Source organism: Eumetopias jubatus, unplaced genomic scaffold (genome assembly GCF_037043125.1).
Source record: "Eumetopias jubatus isolate StellerSeaLion01/CBP00866 unplaced genomic scaffold, mEumJub1_p1.0 scaffold_2, whole genome shotgun sequence".
Classification (NCBI taxonomy): Eukaryota; Metazoa; Chordata; class Mammalia; order Carnivora; family Otariidae; genus Eumetopias; species Eumetopias jubatus.
In genome coordinates this window covers 159,045,560-159,054,117 of record NW_028274808.1, presented here as the reverse complement: position 1 = coordinate 159,054,117, position 8,558 = coordinate 159,045,560, and positions in this window count along the sequence as shown.

The window sequence follows — 8,558 nt, the reverse complement described above, 5'->3', positions numbered from 1 at the left end:
AGATGGCTGGGTAATATTCCATTGCATATATACCACATCTTCTTTATCCATTCCGCTGTCGATGGACTTCTGAGCTCTTTCCATAGTTTGGCTATTGTGGACATTGCTGCTATAAACATTGCACTGCAGGTGCCCCTTCGGATCACTACATTTGTATCTTTGGAGTAAATACCCAGTAGTGCAATTGTTGGGTTTTAGGGTAGCTCTATTTTCAACTTTTTGAGGAACCTCCATACTGTTTTCCAGAGTGGCTACACCAGTTTGCATTCTCACCAACAGTGTAGGAGGGTTCCCCTTTCTCTGCATCCTCGCCAACATCTATTGTTTCCTGACTTGTTAATTTTAGCCATTCTGACTGGTGTGGGGTGGTATCTAACTGTGGTTTTGATTTGTATTTCCCTCATGCCGAGTGATGTGGAGCATGTTTTCATGTGTCTGTTGGCCACATTTGTATGTCTTCTTTGGAGAAATGTCTGTTCATGTCTTACAGATGTAGAAATAGCGTTTCAAAGACTTGGCTTGGGTTGTCATTAGAGAGTCAGAAGAACTAAGACCAAGAGTACCTGAAATTTTTGCTCTCTGATCTTACTTTAAATATGTTAGCTTTTATCATTAGAAGAGACAACCTCCTCCCTCATCTTGGATATTGCGGACTGTAGTTTTCGTTGACTATCTTGTCAACTAATCAGTAAATTCAGCTTAAGACAGAGGAAAAGAGGGATGCCTGGGTGGCTCAGTAGGTTAAGCATCTGCCTTCAGGTCAGGTCATGATCTTCAGGTCCTGGGATCGAGCCCCGCGTCAGGCTCCCAGCTTGGCGGGGAGTCTGCTTTTCCCTCTCCCTCTGCCTCTGCCCCTGCTTGTGCTGTCTGTCTCTCTGTCTCTCAAATAAATAAATAAATCTTAAAAAAAATGTAGTGTTGTAGTTATGGAAATGAACTGTAGGATCCAACAGACTAGATTTATATTCACGCTCTTCTTTAAAAAAAAATTTAAGATTTATTTATTTATTTGAGAGAGAGAGAGGGAGAGAGAGAGACAGAATCTCAAGCCAACTCCCTGCTGAGCATGGAGCCAAACTCGGGGCTCCATCTCACAACCCATGAGATCATACCTGAGCCAAAACCAAGAGTTGGACACCCAACCGATTGAGCCCCCTAGACGCCCCCATGCGCTACCTCCTAATGGTCATGTGCCCAGCACAGGTTCTTGAATCCCCAGAGCACCCATTTCTCTTGAAATGTAGGGATAATGAAAGAATCTATTTTACTGGTTTACTGTGAAGATTAGTTAACACATTTCTTTTTTTTTTTTTGAGTTAACGCATTGAAACCCCTTGTTCACCATACCTGACATATTTTTGTTATCATTAGAGACACATTTAAAGGAAATAATACAAAGCTTTCAAAAAACTGGAGATTAGGCATATCTTCTTAAAATTAAGCCTGAGTATTAAGATTATTCTTCCAGAAAATGTAATCTCCCAGGTATAGTATGCTTGAAATATAGACAAAATTACAGGGTTGAAATTGAAAATTAATTTTTGTACTCATCATTTCCCTTTTAGAAAATTCAACATGTAAACCACCAAAGTACCAGTCATCCTGTATTAGAGAAAACTGAAGGAGAAGTATTTTCCTCCTCTTCATAAAACAACCACGTCACAAAGTTACTATTTAAATCAGCAACTATCTAAAGTTAGCAATTCTCCTATTTCCACTTGTGCTCTATTAAATAGCTGGTCACCATAGTAGGTCTAAAAATATTGTATAATCAGACAGCAATCTTCTATAGTTCACCTTTCCAAGAATTGGTAACAGTGATTTTATGTATCTCTTCTATAATTCACTTTGGCATAATTACCAATAATTTTGTTGGGCTGTAGTTATTGGACAAAGTTACAGAGAATATAATATGCTTACCATTAATATGCCCTGTAAACATAAATTATGAAATGAATGACTGAAGAAAAGAAACTAAATGAGTAAAGAAATAACGTTTAAGTGGCCTTTGCAGCGCTCTCCCGCAGGCAAAAACAAGTTTTCAAGGACGAAACAAAGAACATTAGCGCCACCTGGAGGCAGGAGTCTATTTGACTTAGAAAGTAGACCTGAATTGTGGGAAAATGCTCTCAGCGCTGAAATGGGCAACAGGGATGGTTCAGCCCTGTGTAGTCCTACGTGATAGCACACTTGAAATGTGACTAATCCAAATTGAGATGTGCACACACCAGATTTCAAAGACTTAATATGGAAAAAATTATTAAATATCTCATTCATCATTTTATATTGATGATGTTACAATATTTTTTATTCTATCGGGTTAAAATATGTTACCACAATTTTTTACCTATTTATTTTTACCTTTTTAATGTGGCTTGTAGACGTTTAAAATTATACATGTAGCTCACCTTATCTTTCTATTGGACAATGATGACCTTGCCTTCACCACTCAGAGTGTGGACCATGGATCAGTAGTGCAGGTGTTCATTACCTGAGAGCTTGTTAGAAATGCAGAATCTCAGGCCCCATCCCCCACCTACTGAATAGGAACCTACATTTTAGCAAAATCCCCAGGTGACTCTTATGTATATTAAGTCTGAGACTTTTTGATACAATCCAGCCCCCTTGTTTTACAAATGAGCGAACTGAGACCCAGAGTGGTAATGTGGCTTGTTCATGGCAATTGGCTGCCCTAAAGCCTGATTCCCTGGTCTTGAAACTGCCAAATACTGCACCCAACATTGTATCGTCCTGCAGACCTTTCCCTCTCAGAGGAAAAATAAAACAGATTGCTGCTTCACTAGCAAAAAACAAAATATTATTGTAAATACATATGACTATATGGTGTCTTCAGGGATATTTATAACAGAATTCTAAGGTATTCTCTAGCACTTGTACAAGAAAGTCACTATTGGGGCGCCTGGGTGGCTCAGTTGGTTAAGCATCTGCCTTCGGCTCAGGTCATGATCCCAGAGTCCTGGGATCGAGCCCCGCGTCGGGCTCCTTGCTCAGTGGGGAGCCTGCTTCTACTTCTCCCTCTGCCCCTCTCCCTGCTTGTGCTCTGTGTCAAATAAATAAGTAAGTAAGTAAGTAAGTAAGTAAGTAAATAAATAAATAAATAAGAAAGTCACTCTAAGCCACTACATAAGAACATACAAAACCTGTACCTAAACCATTCCTACAAATAACATCTTTTGACCATGAAAAAAGGCCAGAGTTTGGAATCAATAATGTGCATTCCACTGAGTCACTAAGTACAGTTTATCTTTTTTCTTTGCAGATTTTTTATTAGCTAAATCTGAAGTTTACATCAGTATTCACTCTTTGCCCTGCACAGTTCTATGGATTGTGTCAAATGCATGTCACATATCCACTATTATGCCATGATACAAATGGTTTCATCACCCTAAAAATTCCTTGTGCACCACCTATTCATCCCTTCCTACTCACCTGCCAAGCCCCTAGCAACTGCTTTCTTTCTTTTCTTTTTTTTTGCACTCCATAATTGTCTTTTCCAGAATGATGTCCTATGGTTAAAATCATATAGTATGTAGCCTTCTCAGTACCTAGACTTCTTTCACTTAGCAATATTCATATCTGACCCACCCATGTCTTTGGGAAGCTCGATAGCTCATTTCTTTTTATTACTGATCTCTACGCAATTGTACAGATATATCACGGTTTGTTCACTCATTCACCTATTGAGAGACATCTTGGTTACGTCCGGTTTTTAGAAATCCAGCATAACTCCTATCCTTGTTCCTCTGTAGGTTTGCAAGATCTTTTCTGTCTTTGGTTTTCTGCAACATTAATCCAATACTCCTAGGTGTGGATTTTTTGGTACTTATCCTGCTGGTGTTCTCTGAGCTTTCGGGATCTGTGATTTGGGGTCTGCCATTAATTTTGAAAATTCTCAGCTGCTATTATTAGACATTTTTGCTGCTCCATTCTCCTCCTGCTCCCTCTGATATTCCGGTTATGCATAGATCGCCTTCTTTGTAATTGCCCCCACAGTTCTTTGATATTCTGTTCAATTTTCCATTCTCTTTTTCTGTTTGCATTTCAGTCTGGGAAGTTTTCTTCAAACTCACTGATTCTCTCCCACAGCCGTGTCCAGTTTAGCAATCAGCCCTTTCAAAGTATTCTTCATTTCTGTTATACTGTTTCTGACTTACAGCATCTCTTTTGAATTCTTAGAGTCTCCATCTCTCTGCTTCACCTACCCATCTGGTCTTGCATGTTTTTCCCTTTTTTATTAGAGACCATAAAACATACTTATTTTAAATTCCTGGCCTCCAGGAATTTAAATTCCCAAATCTCTGCCATATCTGAATCTTTTTGTAATGCTTGCTTTGTCTCTTCACGCTGTTTTTTCTTGCCTAGTAATTTTTTGTTGAAAGACACATGTGATGTTTCAGGGAATAGGAATTGAGGAAAGACCATTAGTTGTGAGGGTTTTATGTTTATCTTGCTAGGAGTTAGGCCAGGTTTACATGTGCGGTTTTTTCCCCAGCTTTTACTGGATCAGTACCATATACTGACCATTGCTCTCTCAAGGCTACGTCCCTGCAAATGGGCAAGAGCAGTTGAAAGGAGACAGATTCCTTTAGGATAAGAAAGAAGGGAGAAGAAGGAGTTTCAGTTTATAACCCAGCTCCTTGCAAGATGGTCTTATTCATTCATTGAGTGTCCAGCTCTTCCCAGTATGTTTAGGACACAGAAGGACTTTGAATGATATGTGTTGAATGAACAGATTAGTATCTGTTGATCAGGTTTTATACCTCAGGAAATGTTCCCTTCTTTACAATGGCTGGTAACAATGTAAAGAAATTCAGGAGAACACTTAAGTAGGACACATGTCTAAAATTAGCAGTGCTTTTATGTCAAAATCCCTTTGTAATTAAGCACATTGTTAAAAGAAAATACAAATAGATACCAACTTTGGTGGTGAGAACATAATCCATTGCATAAAAAGAAGGGGTTCCAGGGAAAATAATAGTGGCAAGGAATTCTAAGGAGCAGAGGTTGTTAAAATATTTTCACTCATCTTTGTAAAGATTTTTACTGAGACAGATGAATCAAGCCTAATCAATTTCCAATGTCCTGTGCATACAACCCAAATGTTTTCTCTCATAAGACATTATTCTTTTTATGCCAACTGGAAAATGTAGATTTAACTTAGGAAATGAGTTTCTGTGTTATATGAATTGAACATGCTAAGTGGAATAGGAAGCACATTAATGAAATGAATTTTTTTTAATGATGTAAGTCATATAGGAAGGAAAGTTTAACTCCCACTCTCTTCCTTTCAATTGTCCCATTTCCTCATGTTTTCTCCATTACTCACGTCAGGTTTTGTTATTAACCTAAATAAAATAATGGGACATCAATCCTGCTTGTTTTATGTAATAATGAAGAGATGGTTGTTGAATATAATTATTGGAATGTAATAATAATGAAAATAATATGCAAAAATATGAATTTCTTTCTACCTTTGATTTGTCAATGAAGTACGCACTGCCTTACATGTCTTGTATTGATGTCTTGAATAGATACGGAATGATTCATTATTCAATCATTCAACAATATACATTGAGTACCTATATGGCCAGCAATGACACGGGAATTAGAAAAATAGGAAATAAGAGAATTCCTGCCCCCCATGGTGCATTTATTTTTGTGGGAAAAGACAGACAATAAACACATAAATGATGGAATATATGGTATGTCAGGTTGTAATAAATGATGTGGAGAATATTGGGGGAAGGAGTGCAAAAGAGGGAGGTGCTATTTTATATAGGGTGGTGTCTCTTAATTTTGAGTGGGAACCCAAAAGAATCAAGGGAAGTGGTCGTGCAAATAATGGGGGGTAGAGCTGCCTGGTCAAATGGAACAAAAATAGAAAGGCCATAAGGCAGGAGGAGGCTTAGTGGTTTGAGGAGCAACACAGAGGCCAGTGTGAAGGGAGTAGGGGGGGACATGGCGAGAGGAGAAGGAGATGAAGTCAGAGAGGTGGCAGGGGCCGGATCAGGGAGGACCAAGGACGCCATTGTAAGGATTTTGGTTGTTCCCCTAAGTACAAGGAAAGCCACTAGAGGGTTTAGTGGAAGCATAACATGATCTGACTTCACCTTTAGAAGGACTCACTCCAGCTGCCGTGAGGGAAATAGACCTTAGGGACTAAGGCAGAAGCAGGAATTAGAAGATTATTATAATAATCCAGGCAGGCAGGAAGTGATGGGGACATAAAAAAGAATGATAGTCATAGAGATACTGAAATGGTATCAAATTCTAGACATATTGTGAAGGTAAAACTAGCAGGACTTTCAGGTGGATTAGATATGGTGTATGAGAAGATAAGACTGAAGATTTTTGAGCAGTGGAGATAACCAGCTCCTGGGAAGACTGAGACCTGAGTAGATTTGCGTGGGGAAAAGAAGGGAGGGAGGGAAGATCAAAAATTGCTCTTAGAGACGAATTTAAGATGACTTTTAAATATTCACTTTTAAAATTAGATAGACTAGGGCGCCTGGATGGCTCAGTCGGTTGAGCGACTGCCTTCGGCTCAGGTCATGATCCTGGAGTCCCGGGATCGAGCCCCTCATCGGGCTCCCTGCTCGGCGGGGAGTCTGCTTCTCCCTCTGACCTTTCTCTCTCTCTCATTCTCTCTCTCAAATAAATAAATAAAATCTTTAAAAAATAAAAAATAAAATTAGATAGACTAGAATAATTCAAGGGAAAGGTTGAGGCCTTGGCGTTACTTCAGGCCCTGGGACATGAGATCCCCGAAGAAGTGTGTGGAAATGGAACTGAGAGGAGTTTCAGGACCAAGCCTTGGAATATCCAACCCCGGAAGGGGCTGATCTGATTGTCGTGCAGCTGTTCAGATGTTTCATGCTGTCATCCCCCCCAACCAAAATGCCAGCTCCCTGAGGCTACAGCCCAGTCTTTCTATTCCCCACTGTGCGCTGTGCCCACAGTGAGGGCTCAATAAACAGTTGGTGTATGAATGAATAAATGAATGTACCAGGCAATGTTCAGAAGGGTTACCAAGATAAAGGAAGAAAAAGCACAGGAGGACCATACCAGGTATATTTCCCCAGTCCCCATCACTCACTCCTTCCTCCCCATGGGAGAAAGAATGACTTAGCCGCTTGATGAACTTGGGAAAGGAAACTGAGACTGAGAGGCTCAGCAGACTCTGGGCTCTTACATCTTACCAAGACTGCTGGCTGGGGGCTAGGAGAGGGAGAGGGGGTGATATATTACACCCCTCTCCAAATATCAGTGCATTGTTCTGTGGTCTTTTATGACTGGTTTCTTTCACTTAGCATACTGTTTTCAAGGTTCATCTGTGTCATAGCACGTATTGGTCCTTCATTCATTTTTATGGCCAAATATTATCCCATCGTATGGATATACCACCTTTTGCTTATGCATTTGTCAGCTGATAAACATTTGGATTGTTTCCACCTTTGGCTGTTAGGAAGAATGCTACTGCAAACATGCATGTGCAAGCTTCTGTGTGGGCCAATGTTTTCAATTCTTGTGGTTATATGCCTAGCAGTATAATTGCTAGACCACATGGTATCTCCATGTTTAACTTGTTGAGGAATTTCCAGACTGTTTTTCAAGGGAGGTGCACCATTTTACATTCCCACTAGTAGTGTATGAGGGTTCTGATTTCTCCACATTTGTTATTATCTGATTATAGTTGTACTACTGGGTGTGAAGAGGTATCTCACTGAGGTTTTGGTTGCATTTTGCTGATAGATAACAATGTTAAGGATCTTTTGCCATGCTATTGGCCATTTATATATTTTCCTTTATTCCTTTCCCCACCACATACAGACTGGTTTGAATTCTACTTGTATTGGTTGACCTTACATTTTTAACATTAACTTGAGGCTTTAAGGCAAACATGATAGTTCTTATCCTCCCAAACACAAAGACCTTAAAAGAAATGTACCACTTCATCCCATCTTAACTGTTATCTAGTATTTTATTCCAACTTTATTTTTTATACAGGTTTATCGATAACATTATCTTATGAAATCAGTGCTCACTTAGTAACATGAGTAAACACTCACACTTGCCAACTACATTGTTTACCATTGCTCACTACATCTCACTCTTTCCTTCCGGGTTTGATTTCCTTCTTTCTAGAGGACATGCTCATGTACTTTTTTCAGTGGGGCCTTATGAGTGGTAAATAACATTTCTTCAATTTTCGAAAATTCTATTATTCTTGAATGGTAGTTTCTTGTGTGTTGATTCTAATTGACAGTTACTTTGCTTTAATATTTTGCAATGTGATTCCACTGATTTCTGAATTATATTATTACTGTTGTTGGTGTAATTATTACTTCTTTAGGTAATTTGTCTTTTTTCTCTGACTGCATTTAAGATTTTGTGTGTGTGTTTTGTCTGACTTTCATTTTTACTTCTGGTCTAGATGTCTATTTTTATTTATTCTGCTCAAGTTTCATTATGTTCCTTAGATATGAAGAGTCACAATTTTAGTCAAATTGGAAAAATTCTCAACTGCTACCTTTTCA